Source organism: Schistocerca americana, chromosome 10, assembly GCF_021461395.2.
Source record: "Schistocerca americana isolate TAMUIC-IGC-003095 chromosome 10, iqSchAmer2.1, whole genome shotgun sequence".
Lineage (NCBI taxonomy): Eukaryota > Metazoa > Arthropoda > Insecta > Orthoptera > Acrididae > Schistocerca > Schistocerca americana.
In genome coordinates this window covers 43,149,427-43,173,796 of record NC_060128.1, presented here as the reverse complement: position 1 = coordinate 43,173,796, position 24,370 = coordinate 43,149,427, and positions in this window count along the sequence as shown.

The window sequence follows — 24,370 nt, the reverse complement described above, 5'->3', positions numbered from 1 at the left end:
CTCTTGTACTTAAGTCGGCATTGTGACTTTTGTATTAAATTCGGATGCAATTTCTGTGTTTCATCGTCAATAAGAAAGTCCAAGGGATACAGTAAACCTGAAGTGAAGCATCGGAATCTAAAACTGGACTCACAGGAGAGGTTCAAATCATAGAAAGTTAGAGAGTCAGACCTCTTTTACTTAAGTCGGCATTGTGAGTTTTGTATTATATTCGGATGCAATTTCTGTGTTTCATCGGCAATACGAAGGTCGAAGGGATACAGTAAACCTGAAGTGAAGCATCGCAATCGAAAACTGGACTCACAGGAGAGGTTCAAATCATAGAAAGTTAGAGTGTCAGTCCTCTTGTACTTAAGTCGGCATTTTGGGTATTATATTAAATTCGGATGCAATTTCTGTGTTTCATCGTCTATAAGAACGTCCATGGGATACAGTAAACCTGAAGTCAAGCATCGGAATCGAAAACTGGACTCACAGGAGAGGTTCAAATCATAGAAAGTGAGAGTGTCAGTCCGCTTCTACTTAAGTCGGCGTGGTGACTTTTGTATTTAATTCGGATGCAATTTCTGTGTTTCATCGTCAATAAGAAGGTCGAAGTGATACAGTAAACCTAAAGTGAACCATCGGAATCGAAAACTGGACTCACAGGAGAGGTTAAAATAATAGAATGTTAGAGACTCTGTCCTCTTGTACTTAAGTCGGCATTGTGACTTTTGTATTGAATTCGGACGCAATTACTGTGTTTTATCGTCAACAAGAAGGTACAAGGCATACAGTAAACCTGAAGTGAAGCATCGGAACTAAAACTGTACTCACAAGAGAGGTTCAAATCATAGAAAGTTAGAGTGTCAGTCCTCTTGTACTTAAGTCGGCATTGTGACTTTTGTATTTAATTCGGATGCAATTTCTGTGCTTCATCGTCAATAAGAAGGTCCAAGGGACACAGTAAACCTGAAGTGAAGCATCGGAATCAAAAACTGGACTCACAGGAGAGGTTCAAATCAAAGAAAGTTAGAGTTTCAGTCCTCTTGTACTTAAGTCGTCATTTTGGGTATTGTATTAAATTTGGATGCAATTTCTGTGTTTCATCGTCTATAAAAACTTCCAAGGGATACAGTAAACCCGAAGTGAAGCATTGGAATCTAAAACTGGACTCACAGGAGAGGTTCAAATCATAGAAAGTTCAAGTGGCAGTCCTCTTGTACTTAAGTCGGCATTGTGCCTTTTGTATTAAATTCGGATGCAATTTCTGTGTTTCATCGTTAATACGAAGGTCCAAGGGATACAGTAAACCTGAAGTGAAGCATCGGAATCTAAAACTGGACTCACAGGAGAGGTTCAAATCACAGAAAGTTAGAGTTACAGTCCCCTTGTACTTAAGTCGGCATTGTGAGTTTTGTATTAAATTCGGATGCAATTTCTGTGTTTCATCGTCAAAAAGAATGTCCAAGGGAAACAGTAAACCTGAAGTGAAGCATCGGAATCTAAAACTGGACTCAGAGGAGAGGTTCAATTCATAGAAAGTTAGAGTGTCAGTCCGCTTGTACCTAAGTCGGCATTGTGCCTTTTGTATTAGATTCGGATGCAATTTCTGTGTTTCATCGTCAATAAGAAGGTCCAAGGGATACAGTAAACCTGAAGTGAAACATCGGAATCTAAAACTGGACTCACAGGAGAGGTTCAAATCATAGAATGTTAGAGTGTCAGTTCTCTATTACTTAAGTCGGCATTGTGCCTTTTGTATTAAATTCGGATACAATTTCCGTGTTTCATCGTCAATAAAAAGGTCCAAGGGATACAGTAAACCTGAAGTGAAGCATCGGAATCGAGAACTGGACTCACAGCAGAGGTTCAAATCATAGAAAGTTAAGGTGTCAGTCCACTTGTACTTAAGTCGGCATTGTGACTTTTGTATTCAATTCGGATGCAATTTCTGTGTTTCATCGTCAATAAGAAGGTCCATGGAATACAGTAAACCTGAAGTGAAGCAACTGAATAAAAAAAACTGGACTTACAGGAGAGGTTCAAATGATAGAACGTTAGAGTTACAGTCCTCTTGTACTTAAGTCGGCATTGCGAGTTTTGTATTAAATTCGGATGCAATTTCTGTGTTTCATCGTCAATAAGATGGTCCAAGGGATACAGTAAACCTGAAGTGAAGCATCGGGATCTAAAACTGGACTCACAGGAGAGGTTGAAATCATTGTATGTTAGAGTGTCAGTCCTCTTGTAATTAAGTCGGCATTGTGACTTTTGTATTAAATTCGGATGCAATTTCTGTGTTTCATCGTCAAGAAGAAGGTACAAGGCATACAGTAAACCTGAAGTGAAGCATCGGAATCTAACACTGCACTCACAAGAGAGGTTCAAATCATATAAAGTTAGAGTGTCAGTCCTCTTGTACTTAAGTCAGCATTTTGGCTATTGTATTAAATTCGGATGCAATATCTGTGATTCATCGTCAATATGAAGGTCCAAGGGATATAGTAAACCTGAAATGAAGCATCGGAAACTATAACTGCACTCACAGGAGAGGTTCAAATCATAGATTGTTAGAGTGTCAGTCCTCTTGTACTTAAGTCGGCATTGTACCTTTTGTATTAGATTCGGATGCAATTTCTGTGTTTCATCGTTAATAAGGAGGTCCAAGGGATACAGTAAACCTGAAGTGAAGTATCGGAATCCAAAACTGGACTCACAGGAGAGGTTCAAATCATAGAAAGTTAGAGTGTCAGTCCTCTTGTACTTAAGTCGGCATTTTGGCTATTGTATTAAATTCGGATGCAATTTCTGTGTTTCATCGTCAATAACAAGGTCCAAGGGATATAGTAAACCTGAAGTGAAGCATCGGAATCTAAAACTGGACTCACAGGAGAGGTTCGAATCATAGAAAGTCAGAGTGTCAGTCCTCTTGTACTTAAGTCGGCATTGTGCCTTTTGTATTAAATTCGGATGCAATTTCTGTGTTTCATCGTTAATAAGAAGGTCCAAGGGATACAGTAAACCTGAAGTGAAGCATCGGAATCTAAAACTGGACTCACAGGGGTGGTTCAAATCATAGAAAGTTAGAGTGTCAGTCCTCTTCTACTTAAGTCGGCATGGTGACATTTGTATTACAGTCGGATGCAATTTCTGTGTATCATCGTCAATAAGAAGGTCCAAGGGATACAGTAAACCTGAAGTGAAGTATCGGAATCTAAAACTGGACTCACAGGAGGGGTTCAAATCATAGAAAGTTAGAGTGTCAGTCCTCTTGTACTTAAGTCGGCATTGTGACTTTTGTGATAAATTCTTATGCAATTTCTGGGTTTCATCGTCCATAAGAAGGCCCAAGGAATACAGTAAACCTGATGTGAAGCATCGGAATCTAAAACTAAACTCACAGGAGAGGTTCCAATCATAGAATGTTAGAGTGTCAGTCCGCTTGTACTTAGGTCGGCATTGTTACTTTTGTATTACGTTCGTACGCAATTTCTGTGTTTCATCGTCAATAAGAAGGTCTAAGGGATAGAGTAAACCTGAAGTGAAGCATCGGAATCTAAAACTGGACTCACAGGATAGGTTCAAATCATAAAAAGTTAGAGTGTCAGTCCTCTTGTACTTATGTCGGCATTGTGACATTTGTATTTAATTCGGATGCAATTTCTGTGTTTCATCGTCAATAAGAAGGTCCAAGGGATACAGTAAACCTGAAGTGAAGCATCGGAATCTAAAACTGGACCCACAGGAGAGGTTCAAATCATAGAAAGTTACAGTGTCTTTCCTCTTGTACTTAAGTCGGCATTGTGACTTTTGTATTAAATTCGGACGCAATTTCTGTGTTTCATCGTCAATAACAAGGTCCAAGGGACACAGTAAAGCTGAACTGAAGCATCGGAATCTAAAACTAGTCTCACAGGAGAGGTTCAAATCATAGAAAGTTAGAGTGTCAGTCTTCTTGTACTTAAGTCGGCATTGTGCCTTTTGTATCAACTTCCGATGCAATTTCTGTGTTTCATCGTCCATATGAAGGCCCAAGGAATACAGTAAACCTGATGTGAAGCATCGGAATCTAAACCTGGACTCACAGGAGAGGTTCAAATCATAGGAAGTTAGAGTGTCAGTCCTCATGTACGTAAGTCGGCATTGTGCCTTTTGTATTAAATTCGGATGCAACATCTGTGCTTCATCGTCAATAAGAAGGTTTAAGTGATACAGTAAACCTGAAGTGAAGCATCGGAATCTAAAACTGGACTCACAGGAGAGGTTAAAATCATAGAAAGTTGGGGTGTCAGTCTTCTTGTACTTAAGTCGGCATTGTGCCTTTTGTATTAAATTCGGATGCTATTTCTGTGTTTCATCGTCAATAAGAAGGTCCAAGGGACACAGTAAAGCTGAACTGAAGCATCGGAATCTAAAACTAGTCTCACAGGAGAGGTTCAAATCATAGAAAGTTAGAGTGTCAGTCCTCGTGTACTTAAGTCGGGATTGAGACTTTTGAATTTAATTCGGATGCAATTTCTGTGTTTCATCGTCAATAAGAATGTCCAAGGGATACAGTAAACCTGAAGTTAAGCATCGAAATCTAAAACTTAACCCACAGGAGAGGTTCAAATCTTAGGAAGTTAGAGTGTCATTCCTCTTGTACTTAAGTCGGCATTGTGCCTTTTGTATTAAATTCGGATGCAATTTCTGTGCTTCATGGTTAATAAGAAGGTCCAAGGGATACGTTAAACCTGAAGTGAAGCATCGGAATCTATAACTGGACTCACATCAGAGGTTCAAATCATAGAAAGTTAGAGTGTCAGTCTTCTTGTACTTAAGTCGGCACTGTGCGTTTTGTATTAAATTCTATTGCAATTTCTTTTTTTATCGTTAATAAGAAGGTCCAAGGGATACAGTAAACCTGAAGTGAAGCATCGGAAACTAAAACTGGTCTCACTGGAGAGGTTCAAATCATAGAAAGTTCGAGTGTCATTCCTCTTGTACTTAAGGCGGCATTGTGATTTTTGTATTTGATACGGATGCAATTTCTGTGTTTCATCGTCAATGAGAAGGTCCAAGGGATACAGTAAACCAGAAGTAAAGCATCGCAATCTAAAAGTGGACTCACAGGAGAGATTCAAATCATAGAAAGTTAGAGTGTCAGTCCTCGTGTACTTAAGTCGGGATTGAGATTTTTGTATTTAATTCGGATGCAATTTCTGTGTTTCATCGTCAATAAGAAGGTCCAAGGGATACAGTAAACCTGAAGTTAAGCATCGAAATCTAAAACTGAAATCACAGGAGAGGTTCAAATCATGTAAAGTTAGAGCGTCAGTCCGCTTGTACTTTAGTCGGCATTGTGAATTTTGTATTAAATTCGGATGCAATTTCTGTGTTTCACCGTCAATAAGAAGGTCCAAGAGATACAGTAAACCTGAAGTGAAGTATCGGAATCTGAAACTGGACTTACAGGAGGGGTTCAAATCATAGAAAGTTAGAGTGTCAGTCCTCTTGTACTTAAGTCGGCATTGTGACTTTAGTGATAAATTCGGATGCAATTTCTGTGTTTCATCGTCCATAAGAAGGCCCAAGGAATACAGTAAAACTGATGTGAAGCATCGGAATCTAAAACTAAACTCACAGGAGAGGTTCCAATCATAGAAAGTTCGAAAGTCAGTCCTCTTGTTTTTAAGTCGGCATTGAGACTTTTGTATCAAATTCGGATGCAATTTCTGTGTTTCATCGTCCACAAGAAGGCCCAAGGAATACAGTAAACCTGATGTGAAGCATCGGAATCTAAACCTGGACTCACAGGAGAGGTTCAAATCATGGAAAGTTAGAGTGTCAGTCCTCTTGTATGTAAGTCGGCATTGTGCCTTTTGTATTAAATTCAGATGCAACTTCTGTGTTTCATCGTCAATAAGAAGGTTTAAGGGATACAGTAAACCTGAAGTGAAGCATCGGGATCTAAAACTGGACTCACAGGAGAGGTTAAAATAATAGAAAGTTAGAGTGTCAGTCTTCTTGTACTTAAGTCGGCATTGTGCCTTTTGTATTAAATTCGGATGCAATTTCTGTGTTTCATCGTCAATAAGAAGGTCCAAGGGATACAGTAAAGCTGAACCAAAGCATCGGAATCTAAGACTGGCCTCACAGGAGAGGTTCAAATCATAGAAAGTTAGAGTGTCAGTCCCCGTGTACTTAAGTCGGGATTGAGACTTTTGTATTTAATTCGGATGCAATTTCTGTGTTTCATCGTCAATAAAATTGTCCAAGGGATACAGTAAACCTGAAGTTAAGCAACGTAATCTAAAACTGAACCCACAGGAGAGGTTCAAATCTTAGAAAGTTAGAGTGTCAGTCCTCTTGTACTTAAGTCGGCATTGTGCCTTTTGTATTAAATTCGGATGCAATTTCTGTGCTTCCTGGTTAATAAGAAGGTCCAAGGGATACAGTAAACCTGAAGTGAGCATCATAATCTAAAACTGGACTCACAGGAGAGGTTCAAATGATAGAAAGTTTGAGTGTCCGTCCTCTTGTACTTAAGTCGGCATTGTGACTTTTGTATTAAATTCGGATGCAATTTCTGTGTTTCATCATAAATAAGAAGTTCCAAGGGAAACAGTAAAGCTGAAGTGAATTATCGGAATCTAAAACTGGACTCACAAGAGATGTTCAAATCATAGAAATTTAGAGTGTCAGTCTTCTTGAACTTAAGTCGGCATTGTGCGTTTTGTATTAAATTCGAATGCAATTTCTTTTTTTCATCGTTAATAAGAGGGTCCAAGGGATACAGTAAACCTGAAGTGAAGCATCGGAGACTAAAACTGGTCTCACAGGAGAGCTTCAAATCATAGAATGTTAGAGTGTCTGTCCTCTTGTACTTAAGTCGGCATTGTGACTTTTGTATTGAATTCGGACGCAATTTCTGTGTTTCATCGTCACGAAGAAGGTACAAGGCATACAGTAAACCTGAAGTGAAGCATCGGAATCTAAAACTGGACTCACAAGAGAGGTTCAAATCATAGAAAGTTAGAGTGTCGGTCCTCTTGTACTTAAGTCGGCATTGTGACTTTTGTATTAAATTCGGATGCAATATCTGTGCTTCATCGTCAATAAGAAGGTCCATGGGATACAGTAAACCTGAAGTGAAGCATCGGAATCCAAAACTGGACTCACAGGAGAGGTTCTAATCATAGAAAGTTAGAGTGTCAGTCCTCTTGTACGTAAGTCGGCATTGTGCCTTTTGTATTAAATTCGGATGCAATTTCTGTGTTTCATCGTCAATAAGAAGGTCCAAGGGATACAGTAAACCTGAAGTGAAGCATCGGAATCTAAAACTGGACTCACAGGAGAGGTTCAAATCATAGAAAGTTAGAGTGTCAGTCCTCTTGTACTTAAGTCAGCATTGTGCCTTTTGTATTAAATTCAGATGCAATTTCTGTGTTTCATCGTTAATAAGAAGGTCCAAGGGATACAGTAAACCTGAAGTGAAGCATCGGAATCTAAAACTGTACTCACAGAGAGGTTCAAATCATAGAAAGTTAGAGTGTCAGTCCTTTTGTACTTAAGTCGGCATTGTGACTTTTGTATTAAATTCGGATGCAATTTCTGTGTTTCATCGTCAATAAGAAGGTCCTAGGTATACAGTAAACCTGAAGTGAAGTATCGGAATCTAAAACTGGACGCACAGGAGGGGTTCAAATCATAGAAATTTAGAGTGTCAGTCCTCTTGTACTTAAGTCGGCATTGTGCCTTTTGTATTAAATTCGGATGCAATTTCTGTGTTTCATCGTCAATAAGCAGGTCCTAGGTAAACAGTAAACCTGAAGTGAAGTATCGGAATCTAAAACTGGACTCACAGGAGGGGTTCAAATCATAGGAATTTAGAGCTTCAGTCCTCTTGTACTTAAGTCGGCATTGTGACTTTTGTATTAAATTCGGATGCAATTTCTGTGTTTCATCGTTAATAAGGTCCAAGGGATACAGTAAACCTGAAGTGAAGCATCGGAAACTAAAACAGGTCTCACAGGAGAGGTTCAAATCATGGAATGTTAGAGTGTCTGTCCTCTTGTACTTATGACGGCATTGTGACTTTTGTATTGAATTCGGACGCAATTTCTGTGTTTCATCGTCACGAAGAAGGTACAACGCATACAGTAAACCTGAAGTGAAGCATCAGAATCTAAAACTGGACTCACAAGAGAGGTTCAAATCATAGAAAGTTAGAGTGTCAGTCCTCTTGTACTTAAGTCGGCATTGTGCCTTTTGTATTAAATTCAGATGCTATTTCTGTGTTTCATCTTTAATAAGAAGGTCCAAGGGATACAGTAAACCTAAAGTGAAGCATCGGAATCTAAAACTGTACTCACAAGAGAGGTTCAAATCATAGAAAGATAGAGTGTCAGTTCTCTTGTACGTAAGTCGGCATTGTGCCCTTTGTATTAAATTCGAATGCAATTTCTGTGTTTCATCGTCAATAAGAAGGTCCAAGGGATACAGTAAACCGGAAGTGAAGCATCGGAATCTAAAACTGGACTCACAGGAGAGGTTCAAATCATAGAAAGTTCGAGTGGCAGTCCTATTGTACTTAAGTCGGCATTGTGCATTTTGTATTAAATTCAGATGCAATTTCTGTGTTTCATCGTTAATAAGAAGGTCCAAGGGATACAGTAAACCTGAAGTGAAGCATCGGAATCTAAAACTGTACTCACAGAGAGTTTCAAATCATAGAATGTTAGAGTGTCAGTCCTCTTGTACTTAAGTCGGCATTGTGTCTTTTGTATGAAATTCGGATGCAATTTCTGTGTTTCATCGTCAATAAGAAGGTCCTAGGTATACAGCAAACCTGAAGTGAAGTATCGGAATCTAAAACTGGACTCACAGGAGGGGTTCAAATCATAGAAATTTAGAGTGTCAGTCCTCTTGTACTTAAGTCGGCATTGTGACTTTTGTATTAAATTCGGATGCAATTTCTGTGTTTCATCGTCAATAAGAAGGTCCAAGGGATACAGTAAACCTGAAGTGAAGCATCGGAATCTAAAACTGGACTCACAGGAGAGGTTCAAATCATAGAAAGTTAGAGAGTCAGACCTCTTTTACTTAAGTCGGCATTGTGAGTTTTGTATTATATTCGGATGCAATTTCTGTGTTTCATCGGCAATACGAAGGTCGAAGGGAGACAGTAAACCTGAAGTGAAGCATCGCAATCGAAAACTGGACTCACAGGAGAGGTTCAAATCATAGAAAGTTAGAGTGTCAGTCCTCTTGTACTTAAGTCGGCATTTTGGGTATTATATTAAATTCGGATGCAATTTATGTGTTTCATCGTCTATAAGAACGTCCATGGGATACAGTAAACCTGAAGTCAAGCATCGGAATCGAAAACTGGACTCACAGGAGAGGTTCAAATCATAGAAAGTGAGAGTGTCAGTCCGCTTGTACTTAAGTCGGCGTGGTGACTTTTGTATTTAATTCGGATGCAATTTCTGTGTTTCATCGTCAATAAGAAGGTCGAAGTGATACAGTAAACCTAAAGTGAAGCATCGGAATCGAAAACTGGACTCACAGGAGAGGTTCAAATAATAGAATGTTAGAGACTCTGTCCTCTTGTACTTAAGTCGGCATTGTGACTTTTGTATTGAATTCGGACGCAATTACTGTGTTTCATCGTTAATAAGAAGGTCCAAGGGATACAGTAAACCTGAAGTGAAGCATCGGAATCTAAAACTGGACTCACAGGAGAGGTTCAAATCATAGAAAGTTAGAGAGTCAAACCTCGTGTACTTAAGTCGGCATTGTGACTTTTGTATTATATTCGGATGCAATTTCTGTGTTTCATCGGCAATACGAAGGTCGAAGGGATACAGTAAACCTGAAGTGAAGCATCGGAATCGAAAACTGGACTCACATTAGAGGTTCAAATTATAGAAAGTGAGAGTGTCAGTCCGCTTGTACTTAAGTCGGCGTTGTGACTTTTGTATTAAATTCGGATGCAATTTCTGTGTTTCATCGTCAATAAGAAGGTCCAAGGGATACAGTAATCCTGAAGTGAAGCATCGGAATCTAAAACTGGACTCACAGGAGAGGTTCAAATCATAGAAAGTTCGAGTGTCATTCCTCTTGTACTTAAGTCGGCATTGTGACTTTTGTATTAAATTCGGATGCAATTTCTGTGTTTCATCGTCAATAAGAAGGTCCTAGGGATACAGTAAACCTGATGTGAAGCATCGGAATCTAAAACTGGACTCACAGGAAAGGTTAAAATCATAGAAAATTAGAGTGTCAGTCTTCTTGTACTTAAGTCGGCATTGTGCCTTTTGTATTAAATTCGGATGCAATTTCTGTGTTTCATCGTCAATGAGAAGGTCCAAGGGATACAGTAAACCTGAAGATAAGCATCGGAATCGAAAACTGGACTCACAGGAAAGGTTCAAATCATAGAAAGTTTGAGTATCAGTTCACTTGTACTCAAGTCGGCATTGTGACTTTTGTATTAAATTCGGATGCAATTTCTGAGCTTCATCGTCAATAAGAAGGTCCAAGGGATTCAGTAAACCTGAAGTGAAGCATCGGAATCTAAAACTGGACTCACAGGAGAGGTTCAAATCATAGAAAGAGAGAGTGTCAGTCCGCTTGTACTTAAGTCGGCGTTGTGACTTTTGTATTTAATTCGGATGCAATTTCTGTGTTTCATCGTCAATAACAAGGTCCAAGTGATACAGTAAACCTAAAGTGAAGCATCGGAATCGAAAACTGGACTCACAGGAGAGGTTCAAATCATAGAATGTTAGAGTGTCTGTCCTCTTGTACTTAAGTAGGCATTGTGACATTTGTATTGAATTCGGATGCAATTACTGTGTTTTATCGTCAACAAGAAGGCACAAGGCATACAGTAAACCTGAAGTGAAGCATCGGCATCTAAAACTGTACTCACAAGAGAGGTTCAAATCATAGAAAGTTAGAGTGTCAGTCCTCTTGTACTTAAGTCGGCATTTTGGGTATTGTATTAAATTTGGATGCAATTTCTGTGTTTCATCGTCTATAAGAACGTCCAAGGGATACAGTAAACCCGAAGTGAAGCTTCGGAATCTAAAACTGGACTCACAGGAGAGGTTCAAATCATAGAAAGTTCGAGTGGCAGTCCTCTTGTACTTAAGTCGGCATTGTGCCTTTTGTATTAAATTCGGATGCCATTTCTGTGTTTCATATTTAATAAGAAGGTCCAAGAGATACAGTAAACCTAAAGTGAAGCATCGGAATCTAAAACTGGACTCACAGGAGAGGTTCAAATCATAGAAAGTTAGAGAGTCAGACCTCTTGTACTTAAGTCGGCATTGTGACTTTTGTATTATATTCCGATGCAAATTCTGTGTTTCATCGGCAATACGAAGGTCGAAGGGATACAGTAAACCAGAAGTGAAGCATCGGAATCGAAATCTGGACTCACATTAGAGGTTCAAATTATAGAATGTGAGAGTGTCAGTCCGCTTGTACTTAAGTCGGCATTGTGCCTTTTGTATTAAATTCGGATGTAATTTCTTTGTTTCATCGTCTATAAGAACGTCCAAATGATACAGTAAACCTGAAGTGAAGCATCGGAATCTGAAACTGGACTCACAGGAGAGGTTCAAATCATAGAAAGTTCGAGTGGCAGTCCTCTTGTACTTAAGTCGGCATTGTACCTTTTGTATTAAATTCAGATGCAATTTCTGTGTTTCATCGTTAATAAGAAGGTCCAAGGGATACAGTAAACCTGAAGTGAAGCATCGGAATCTAAAACTGTACTCACAGAGAGGTTCAAATCATAGAAAGTTAGAGTGTCAGTCCTCTTGTACTTAAGTCGGCATTGTGACTTTTGTATTAAATTCGGATGCAATTTCTGTGTTTCATCGTCAATAAGAAGGTCCTAGGTATACAGTAAACCTGAAGTGAAGTATCGGAATCTAAAACTGGACTCACAGGAGGGGTTCAAATCATAGAAATTTAGGGTGTCAGTCCTCTTGTACTTAAGTCGGCATTGTGACTTTTGTATTAAATTCGGATGCAATTTCTGTGTTTCATCGTCTATAAGAAGGTCCAAGGGATACAGTAAACCTGAAGTGAAGCATCGGAATCGAAAACTGGACTCACAGGAGAGGTTCAAATCATAGAAAGTTAGAGAGTCAGACCTCTTGTACTTAAGTTGGCATTGTGACTTTTGTATTATATTCGGATGCAATCTCTGTGTTTCATCGGCAATACGAAGGTCGAAGGGATACAGTAAACCTGAATTGAAGCATCGCAATCGAAAACTGGACTCACAGGAGAGGTTCAAATCATAGAAAGTTAGAGTGTCAGTCCTCCTGCACTTAAGTCGTCATTTTGGGTATTATATTAAATTGGGATGCAATTTCTGTGTTTCATCATCTATAAGAACGTCCATGGGATACAGTAAACCTGAAGTGAAGCATCGGAATCTAAAACTGGACTCACAGGAGAGGTTCAAATCATAGAACGTTCGAGTGGCAGTCCTCTTGTACTTCAGTCGGCATTGTGGCTTTTGCATTAAATTCGGATGCAATTTCTGTGTTTCATCGTTAATAAGAAGGTCCAAGGGATACAGTAAACCTGAAGTGAAGCATCGGAATCTAAAACTGTACTCAAAGAGAGGTTCAAATCATATAAAGTTAGAGTGTCAGTCCTCTTGTATTTAAGTCGGCATTGTGACTTTTGTATTAAATTCGGATGCAATTTCTGTGTTTCATCGTCAATAAGAAGGTCCTAGGTATACAGTAAACCTGAAGTGAAGTATCGGAATCTAAAACTGGACCCACAGGAGGGGTTCAAATCATAGAAATTTGAGTGTCAGTCCTCTTGTACTTAAGTCGGCATTGTAACTTTTGTATTAAATACGGATGCAATTTCTGTGTTTCATCGTCAATAAGAAGGTCCAAGGGATACAGTAAACCTGAAGTGAAGCATCGGAATCTAAAACTGGACTCACAGGAGAGGTTCAAATCATAGAGAGTTAGAGTGTCAGTCCTCTTGTACTTAAGTCGGTATTGAGACTTTTGTATTAAATTGGGATGCAATTTCTGTGTTTCATCGTCAATAAGAAGGTCCAAGGGATACAGTAACCCTGAAGTGAAGCAGCGGAATCTAAAACTGGACTCACAGGAGAGGTTCAGTACATAGAAAGTTAGAGAGTCAGACCTCTTGTACTTAAGTCGGCATTGTTACTTTTGTATTATATTCGGATGCAATTTCTGTAATTCATCGGCAATACGAAGGTCGAAGGGATACAGTAAACCTGAAGTGAAGCATCGCAAACGAAAACTGGACTCACAGGAGAGGTTCAAATCATAGAAAGCTAGAGTGTCAGTCCTCTTGTACTTAAGTCGGCATTTTGTGTATTAAATTAAATTCGGATGCAATTTCTGTGTTTCATCGTCTATAAGAAGGTCCAAGGGATACAGTAAACCTGAAGTGAAGCAGCGGAATCTAAAACTGGACTCACAGGAGAGGTTCAAATCATAGAGATTTAGAGTGTCAGTCCTCTTGTACTTAAGTCGGCATTGAGACTTTTGTATTAAATTGGGATGCAATTTCTGTGTTTCATCGTCAATAAGAAGGTCCAAGGGATAAGTAAACCTGAAGTGAAGCATCGGCATCTAAAACTGGACTCACAGGAGAGGTTCAGTTCATAGAAAGTTAGAGAGTCAAACCTCTTGTACTTAAGTCGGCATTGTGACTTTTGTATTATATTCGGATGCAATTTCTGTGTTTCATCGGCAATACGAAGGTCGAAGGGATACAGTAAACCTGAAGTGAAGCATCGGAATCGAAAACTGGACTCACATTAGAGGTTCAAATTATAGAAAGTGAGAGTGTCAGTCCGCCTGTACTTAAGTCGGCGTTGTGACTTTTGTATTAAATTCGGATGCAATTTCTGTGTTTCATCGTCAATAACAAGGTCCAAGTGATACAGTAAACCTAAAGTGAAGCATCGGAATCGAAAACTGGACTCACAGGAGAGGTTCAAATCATAGAATGTTAGAGTGTCTGTCCTCTTGTACTTAAGTCGGCATTGTGACTTTTGTATTGAATTCGGACGCAATTACTGTGTTTTATCATCAACAAGAAGGTACAAGGCATACAGTAAACCTGAAGTGAAGCATCGGAATCTAAAACTGTACTCACAAGAGAGGTTCAAATCATAGAAAGTTAGAGTGTCAGTCCTCTTGTACTTAAGTCGGCATTGTGACTTTTGTATTTAATTCGGATGCAATTTCTGTGCTTCATCGTCAATAAGAAGGTCCAAGGGATACAGTAAACCTGAAGTGAAGCATCGGAATCAAAAACTGGACTCACAGGAAAGGTTCAAATCATAGAAAGTTAGAGTGTCAGTCCTCTTGTACTTAAGTCGGCATTTTGGGTATTGTATTAAATTTGGATGCAATTTCTGTGTTTCATCGTCTATAAGAACGTCCAAGGGATACAGTAAACCCGAAGTGAAGCATCGGAATCTAAAACTGGACTCACAGGAGAGGTTCAAATCATAGTAAAGTTCGAGCGGCAGTCCTCTTGTACTTAAGTCGGCATTGTGCCTTTTGTATTAAATTCGGATGCAATTTCTGTGTTTCATCGTTAATAAGAAGGTCCAAGGGATACAGTAAACCTGAAGTGAAGCATCGGAATCTAAAACAGGACTCACAGGAGAGGTTCAAATCATAGAAAGTTAGAGAGTCAAACCTCTTGTACTTAAGTCGGCATTGTGACTTTTGTATTATATTCGGATGCAATTTCTGTGTTTCATCGGCAATACGAAGGTCGAAGGGATACAGTAAACCTGAAGTGAAGCATCGGAATCGAAAACTGGACTCACATTAGAGGTTCAAATTATAGAAAGTGAGAGTGTCAGTCCGCCTGTACTTAAGTCGGCGTTGTGACTTTTGTATTAAATTCGGATGCAATTTCTGTGTTTCATCGTCAATAAGAAGGTCCAAGGGATACAGTAATCCTGAATTGAAGCATCGGAATCTAAAACTGGACTCACAGGAGAGGTTCAAATCATTGAAATTTCGAGTGTCATTCCTCTTGTACTTAAGTCGGCATTGTGACTTTTGTATTAAATTCGGATGCAATTTCTGTGTTTCATCGTCAATAAGAAGGTCCTAGGGATACAGTAAACCTGATGTGAAGCATCGGAATCTAAAACTGGACTCACAGGAGAGGTTAAAATCATAGAAATTAGAGTGACAGTCTTCTTGTACTTAAGTCGGCATTGTGCCTTTTGTATTAAATTCGGATGCAATTTCTGTGTTTCATCGTCAATGAGAAGGTCCAAGGGATACAGTAAACCTGAAGTTAAGCATCGGAAGCGAAAACTGGACTCACAGGAAAGGTTCAAATCATAGAAAGTTAGAGTATCAGTTCACTTGTACTCAAGTCGGCATTGTGACTTTTGTATTAAATTCGGGTGTAATTTCTGAGCTTCATCGTCAATAAGAAGGTCCAAGGGATTCAGTAAACCTGAAGTGAAGCATCGGAATCTAAAACTGGAGTCACAGGAGAGGTTCAAGTCATAGAAAGTTAGAGTGTCAGTCCTCTTGTACTTAAGTCGGCATTTTGGGTATTGTATTAAATTTGGATGCAATTTCTGTGTTTCATCGTCTATAAGAACGTCCAAGGGATACAGTAAACCCGAAGTGAAGCTTCGGAATCTAAAACTGGACTCACAGGAGAGGTTCAAATAATAGAAAGTTCGAGTGGCAGTCCTCTTGTACTTAAGTCGGCATTGTGCCTTTTGTATTAAATTCGGTGCCATTTCTGTGTTTCATCGTTAATAAGAAGGTCCAAGGGATACAGTAAACCTGAAGTGAAGCATCGGAATCGAAAACTGGACTCACATTAGAGGTTCAAATTATACAAAGTGAGAGTGTCAGTCCGCTTGTACTTAAGTCGGCGTTGTGACTTTTGTATTAAATTCGGATGCAATTTCTGTGTTTCATCGTCAATAAGAAGGTCCAAGGGATACAGTAATCCTGAAGTGAAACATCGGAATCTAAAACTGGACTCACAGGAGAGGTTCAAATCATAGAAATTTCGAGTGTCATTCCTCTTGTACTTAAGTCGGCATTGTGACTTTTGTATTAAATTCGGATGCAATTTCTGTGTTTCATCGTCAATAAGAAGGTCCTAGGGATGCAGTAAACCTGATGTGAAGCATCGGAATCTAAAACTGGACTCACAGGAGAGGTTAAAATCATAGAAATTAGAGTGACAGTCTTCTTGTACTTAAGTCGGCATTGTGCCTTTTGTATTAAATTCGGATGCAATTTCTGTGTTTCATCGTCAATGAGAAGGTCCAAGGGATACAGTAAACCTGAAGTTAAGCATCGGAATCGAAAACTGGACTCACATTAAAGGTTCAAATCATAGAAAGTTAGAGTATCAGTTCACTTGTACTCAAGTCGGCATTGTGACTTTTGTATTAAATTCGGATGCAATTTCTGAGCTTCATCGTCAATAAGAAGGTCCAAGGGATTCAGTAAAACTGAAGTGAAGCATCGGAATCTAAAACTGGAGTTACAGGAGAGGTTCAAATCATAGAAAGTTAGAGTGTCAGTCCTCTTGTACTTAAGTCGCATTTTGAGTATTGTATTAAATTTGGATGCAATTTCTGTGTTTCATCGTCTATAAGAACGTCCAAGGGATACAGTAAACCCGAAATGAAGCTTCGGAATCTAAAACTGGACTCACAGGAGAGGTTCAAATCATAGAAAGTTCGAGTGGCAGTCCTCTTGTACTTAAGTCGGCGTTGTGACTTTTGTATTAAATTCGGATGCAATTTCTGTGTTTCATCGTCAATAAGAAGGTCCAAGGGATTCAGTAAACCTGAAGTGAAGTATCGGAATCTAAAACTCGACGCACAGGAGGGGTTCAAATCATAGAAATTTAGAGTGTAAGTCCTCTTGTACTTAAGTCGGCATTGTGACTTTTGTATTAAATTCGGATGCAATTTCTGTGTTTCATCGTCAATAAGAAGTTCCAAGGGAAACAGTAAACCTGAAGTGAATCATCGGAATCTAAAACTGGACTCACAAGAGGTGTTCAAATCATAGAAAGTTAGAGAGTCAGACCTCATGTACTTAAGTCGGCATTGTGACTTTTGTATTGAATTCGGACGCAATTTCTGTGTTTCATCGTCACGAAGAAGGTACAAGGCCTTACAGTAAACCTGAAGTGAAGCATCGGAATCTAAAACTGGTCTTACAAGAGAGGTTCAAATCATAGAAAGTTAGAGTGTCAGTCCTCTTGTACTTAAGTCGGCATTGTGACTTTTGTATTATATTCGGATGCAATTTCTGTGTTTCATCGGCAATACGAAGGTCGAAGGGAAACAGTAAACCTGAAGTGAATCATCGGAATCGAAAACTGGACTCACATAAGAGGTTCAAATTATAGAAAGTGAGAGTGTCAGTCCGCTTGTACTTAAGTCGGCGTTGTGACTTTTGTATTAAATTCGGATGCAATTTCTGTGTTTCATCGTCAATAAGAAGGTCCAAGGGATACAGTAATCCTGTAGTGAAGCATCGGAATCTAAAAGTGGAGTCACAGGAGAGGTTCAAATCATAGAAAATTCGGGTGTCATTCGTCTTGTACTTAAGTCGGCGTTGTGACTTTTGTATTAAATTCGGATGCAATTTCTGTGTTTCATCGTCAATAAGAAGGTCCTAGGGATACAGTAAACCTGATGTGAAGCATCGGAATCTAAAACTGGACTCACAGGAGAGGTTAAAATCATAGAAAGTTAGAGTGTCAGTCTTCTTGTACTTAAGTCGGCATTGTGCCTTTTGTATTAAATTCGGATGCAATTTCTGTGTTTCATCGTCAATGAGAAGGTCCAAGGGATACAGTAAACCTGAAGTTAAGCATCGGAATCGAAAACTCGGCTCACAGGAAAGGTTCAAATCATAGAAAGTTAGAGTATCAGTTCACTTGTACTCAAGTCGGCATTGTGACTTTTGTATTAAATTCGGATGCAATTATTGTGTTTCATCGTCAATAAGAAGGTCCTAGGGATACAGTAAACCTAAAGTGAAGCATCGGAATCGAAAACTGGACTCACAGGAGAGGTTCAAATCATAGAATGTTAGAGTGTCTGTCCTCTTGTACTTAAGTCGGCATTGTGACTTTTGTATTGAATTCGGACGCAATTACTGTGTTTTATCGTCAACAAGAAGGTACAAGGCATACAGTAAACCTGAAGGGAAGCATCGGAATCTAAAACTGTACTCACAAGAGAGGTTCAAATCATAGAAAGTTAGAGTGTCAGTCCTCTTGTACTTAAGTCGGCATTGTGACTTACGTATTTAATTCGGATGCAATTTCTGTGCTTCATCGTCAATAAGAAGGTCCAAGGGATACAGTAAACCTGAAGTGAAGCATCGGAATCAAAAACTGGACTCACAAGAGAGGCTCAAATCATAGAAAGTTAGAGTGTCAGTCCTCTTGTACTTAAGTCGGCATTGTGACTTTTGTATTAAATTAGGATGCAATTTCTGTGTTTCATCGTCAATAAGGAGGTCCTAGGTATACAGTAAACCTGAAGTGTAGTATCGGAATCTAAAACTGGACGCACAGGAGGGGTTCAAATCATAGAAATTTAGAGTGTCAGTCCTCTTGTACTTAAGTCAGCATTGTGCCTTTTGTATTAAATTCGGATGCTATTTCTGTGTTTCATCGTCAATAAGAAGGTCCTAGGTAAACAGTAAACCTGAAGTGAAGTATCGGAATCTAAAACTGGACTCACAGGAGGGGTTCAAATCATAGAAATTTAGAGTGTCAGTCCTCTTGTACTTAAGTCGGGGTTGTGCCTTTTGTATTTAATTCGGATGCAATTTCTGTGTTTCATCGTTAAGAAGAGGGTCCAAGGGATACAGTAAACCTGAAGTGAAGCATCGGAATCTAAAACTGGACTCACATCAGAGGTTCAAATCATAGAAAGTTTGAGTGTCGGTCCTCTTGTACTTAAGTCGGCATTGTGGCTTTTGTATTAAATTCGGATGCAATTTCTGTGTTTCATCGTCAATAAGAGGTTCCAAGGGAAACAGTAAACCTGAAGTGAATCATCGGAATCTAAAACTGGACTCACAAGAGATGTTCAAATCTTATAAAGTTAGAGTGTCAGTCTTCTTGTACTTAAGTCGTCATTGTGCGTTTTGTATTAAATTCAAATGCTATTTCTTTTTTTCATCATTAATAAGAAGGTCCAAGGGATACAGTAAACCTGAAGTGAAGCATTGGAAACTAAAACTGGACTCTCATCAGAGGTTCAAATCATAGAAAGTTTGAGTGTCGGTCCTCTTGTACTTAAGTCGGCATTGTGACTTTTGTATAAAATTCGGAAGCAATTTCTGTGTGTCATCGTCAATAAGAAGGTCCAAGGGATACAGTAAACCTGAAGTGAAGCATCGGTATCTAAATCTGGACTCACAGCAGAGGTTCAAATCATAGAAAGTTAGAGTGTCAGTCCTCTTGTACGTAAGTCGGCATTGTGCCTTTTGTATTAAATTCGGATGCAATTTCTGTGTTTCATCGTCAATAAGAAGGTCCAAGGGATACAGTAAACCTGAAGTGAAGCATCGGAATCTAAAACTGGACTCACAGGAGAGGTTCAAATCATAGAAAGTTCGAGTGGCAGTCATCTTGTACTTAAGTCAGCATTGTGCCTTTTGTATTAAATTCAGATGCAATTTCTGTGTTTCATCGTTAATAAGAAGGTCCAAGGGATACAGTAAACCTGAAGTGAAGCGTCGGAATCTAAAACTATACTCACAGAGAGGTTCAAATCATAGAAAGTTAGAGAGTCAGTCCTCTTGTACTTAAGTCGGCATTGTGACTTTTGTATTAAATTCGGATGCAATTTCTGTGTTTCATCGTCAATAAGAAGATCCTAGGTATACAGTAAGCCTGAAGTGAAGTATCGGAATCTAAAACTGGACTCACAGGAGGGGTTCAAATCATAGAAATTTAGAGTGTCAGTCCTCTTGTACTTAAGTCGGCATTGTGACTTTTGTATTAAATTCGGATGCAATTTCTGTGTTTCATCGTCAATAAGAAGGTCCAAGGGATACAGTAAACCTGAAGTGAAGCATCGGAATCTAAAACTGGACTCACAGGAGAGGTTCAAATCATAGAAAGTTGGAGAGTCAGACCTCTTGTACTTAAGTCGGCATTGTGACTTTTATATTATATTCGGATGCAATTTCTGTGTTTCATCGGCAATACGAAGGTCGAAGGGATACAGTAAACCTGAAGTGAAGGATCGCAATCGAAAACTGGACTCACAGGAGAGGTTCAAATCATAGAAAATTAGAGTGTCAGTCCTCTTGTACTTAAGACGGCGTTTTGGGTATTATATTAAATTCGGATGCAATTTCTGTGTTTCTTCGTCTATAAGAACGTCCATGGGATACAGTAAACCTGAAGTGAAGCATCGGAATCTAAAACTGACTCACAGGAGAGGTTCAAATCATAGAAGGTTCGAGTGGCAGTCCTCTTGTACTTCAGTCGGCATTGTGCCTTTTGTATTAAATGCGGATGCAATTTCTGTGTTTCATCGTTAATAAGAAGGTCCAAGGGATACAGTAATCCTGAAGTGAAGCATCGGAATCTAAAACTGGACTCACAGGAGAGGATCAAATCATAGAAAGTTCGATTGTCATTCCTCTTGTACTTAAGTCGGCATTGTGACTTTTGTATTAAATTCGGATGCCATTTCTGTGTTTCATCGTCAGTACGAAGGGCCTAGGGATACAGTAAACCTGATGTGAAGCATCGGAATCTAAAACTGGACTCACAGGAGAGGTTCAAATCATAGAAAGTGAGAGTGTCAGTCCGCTTGTACTTAAGTCGGCGTTGTGACTTTTGTATTTAATTCGGATGCAATTTCTGTGTTTCATCGTCAATAACAAGGTCCAAGTGAAACAGTAAACCTAACGTGAAGCATCGGAATCGAAAACTGGACTCACAGGAGAGGTTCAAATCATAGAATGTTAGAGTGTCTGTCCTCCTGTACTTAAGTCGGCATTGTGACTTTTGTATTGAATTCGGACGCAATTACTGTGTTTTATCATCAACAAGAATGTACAAGGCATACAGTAAACCTGATGTGAAGCATCGGAATCTAAAACTGTACTCACAAGAGAGGTTCAAATCATAGAAAGTTAGAGTGTCAGTCCTCTTGTACTTAAGTCGGCATTTTGGGTATTGTATTAAATTTGGATGCAATTTCTGTGTTTCATCGACTATAAGAACGTCCAAGGGATACAGTAAACCCGAAGTGAAGCTTCGGAATCTAAAACTGGACTCACAGGAGAGGTTCAAATCATAGAAAGTTCGAGTGGCAGTCCTCTTGTACTTAGGTCGGCATTGTGCCTTTTGTATTAAATTCGGATGCAATTTCTGTGTTTCATCGTTAATAAGAAGGTCAAAGGGATACAGTAAACCTGAAGTGAAGCATCGGAATCCAAAACTGGACTCACAGGAGGGGTTCAAATCATAGAAAGTTAGAGAGTCAGACCTCTTGTACTTAAGTCGGCATTGTGACTTTTGTATTATATTCGGATGCAATTTCTGTGTTTCATCGGCAATACGAAGGTCGAAGGGATACAGTAAACCAAATGTGAAGCATCGGAATCGAAAACTGGACTCACATAAGAGGTTCAAATTATAGAAAGTGAGAGTGTCAGTCCGCTTGTACTTAAGTCAGCGTTGTGACTTTTGTATTAAATTCGAATGCAATTTCTGTGTTTCATCGTCAATAAGAAGGTCCAAGGGATACAGTAATCCTGAAGTGAAGCATCGGAATCTAAAAGTGGAGTCACAGGAGAGGTTCAATCATAGAAAATTCGAGTGTTATTCGTCTTGTACGTAAGTCGGCATTGTGACTTTTGTATTAAATTCGGATGCAATTTCTGTGTTTCATCGTCAATAAGAAGGTCCTAGGGATACAGTAAACCTGATGTGAAGCATCGGAATCTAAAACTGGACTCACAGGAGAGGTTAAAATCATAGAAAGTTAGAGTGTCAGTCTTCTTGTACTTAAGTCGGCATTGTGCCTTTTGTATTAAATTCGGATGCAATTTCTGTGTTTCATCGTCAATGAGAAGGTCCAAGGGATACAGTAAACCTGAAGTTAAGCATCGGAATCGAAAACTCGGCTCACAGGAAAGGTTCAAATCATAGAAAGTTAGAGTATCAGTTCACTTGTACTCAAGTCGGCATTGTGACTTTTGTATTAAATTCGGATGCAATTATTGTGTTTCATCGTCAATAAGAAGGTCCTAGGGATACAGTAAACCTAATGTGAAGCATCGGAATCGAAAACTGGACTCACAGGAGAGGTTAAAATCATAGAAATTTAGAGTGTCAGTCCTCTTGTACTTAAGTCAGCATTGTGCCTTTTGTATTAAATTCGGATGCTATTTCTGTGTTTCAACGTCAATAAGAAGGTCCTAGGTAAACAGTAAACCTGAAGTGAAGTATCGGAATCTAAAACTGGACTCACAGGAGGGGTTCAAATCATAGAAATTTAGAGTGTCAGTCCTCTTGTACTTAAGTCGGGGTTGTGCCTTTTGTATTTAATTCGGATGCAATTTCTGTGTTTCATCGTTAAGAAGAAGGTCCAAGGGATACAGTAAACCTGAAGTGAAGCATCGGAATCTAAAACTGGACTCACATCAGAGGTTCAAATCATAGAAAGTTTGAGTGTCGGTCCTCTTGTACTTAAGTCGGCATTGTGGCTTTTGTATTAAATTCGGATGCAATTTCTGTGTTTCATCGTCAATAAGAGGTTCCAAGGGAAACCGTAAACCTGAAGTGAATCATCGGAATCTAAAACTGGACTCACAAGAGATGTTCAAATCTTATAAAGTTAGAAGGTCAGTCTTCTTGTACTTAAGTCGTCATTGTGCGTTTTGTATTAAATTCAAATGCTATTTCTTTTTTTCATCGTTAATAAGAAGGTCCAAGGGATACAGTAAACCTGAAGTGAAGCATTGGAAACTAAAACTGGACTCTCTTCAGAGGTTCAAATCATAGAAAGTTTGAGTGTCGGTCCTCTTGTACTTAAGTCGGCATTGTGACTTTTGTATAAAATTCGGAAGCAATTTCTGTGTGTCATCCGCAATAAGAAGGTCCAAGGGATACAGTAAACCTGAAGTGAAGCATCGGAATCTAAATCTGGACTCACAGGAGAGGTTCAAATCATAGAAAGTTAGAGTGTCAGTCCTCTTGTACGTAAGTCGGCATTGTGCCTTTTGTATTAAATTCGGATGCAATTTCTGTGTTTCATCGTCAATAAGAAGGTCCAAGGGATACAGTAAACCTGAAGTGAAGCATCGGAATCTAAAACTGGACTCACAGGAGAGGTTCAAATCATAGAATGTTCGAGTGGCAGTCATCTTGTACTTAAGTCAACATTGTGCCTTTTGTATTAAATTCAGATGCAATTTCTGTGTTTCATCGTTAATAAGAAGGTCCAAGGGATACAGTAAACCTGAAGTGAAGCGTCGGAATCTAAAACTATACTCACAGAGACGTTCAAATCATAGAAAGTTAGAGTGTCAGTCCTCTTGTACTTAAGTCGGCATTGTGACTTTTGTATTAAATTCGGATGCAATTTCTGTGTTTCATCGTCAATAAGAAGGTCCAAGGGATACAGTAAACCTGAAGTGAAGCATCGGAATCTAAAACTGGACTCACAGGAGAGGTTCAAATCTTAGAAAGTTAGAGAGTCACACCTCTTGTACTTAAGTCGGCATTGTGACTTTTATATTATATTCGGATGCAATTTCTGTGTTTCATCGGCAATACGAAGGTCGAAGGGATACAGTAAACCTGAAGTGAAGCATCGCAATCGAAAACTGGACTCACAGGAGAGGTTCAAATCATAGAAAATTAGAGTGTCAGTCCTCTTGTACTTAAGTCGGCGTTTTGGGTATTATATTAAATTCGGATGCAATTTCTGTGTTTCTTCGTCAATAAGAACGTACATGGGATACAGTAAACCTGAAGTGAAGCATCGGAATCTAAAACTGACTCACAGGAGAGGTTCAAATCATAGAAAGTTCGAGTGGCAGTCCTCTTGTACTTAAGTCGGCATTGTGCCTTTTGTATTAAATTCGGATAGAATTTCTGTGTTTCATCGTTAATAAGAAGGTCCGAGGGATACAGTAAACCTGAAGTGAAGCATCGGAATCTAAAACTGTACTCACAGAGAGTTTCAAATCATAGAAAGTTAGAGTGTCAGTCCTCTTGTATTTAAGTCGGCATTGTGACTTTTGTATTAAATTCGGATGCAATTTCTGTGTTTCATCGTTAATAAGAAGGTCCAAGGGATACAGTAAACCTGAAGTGA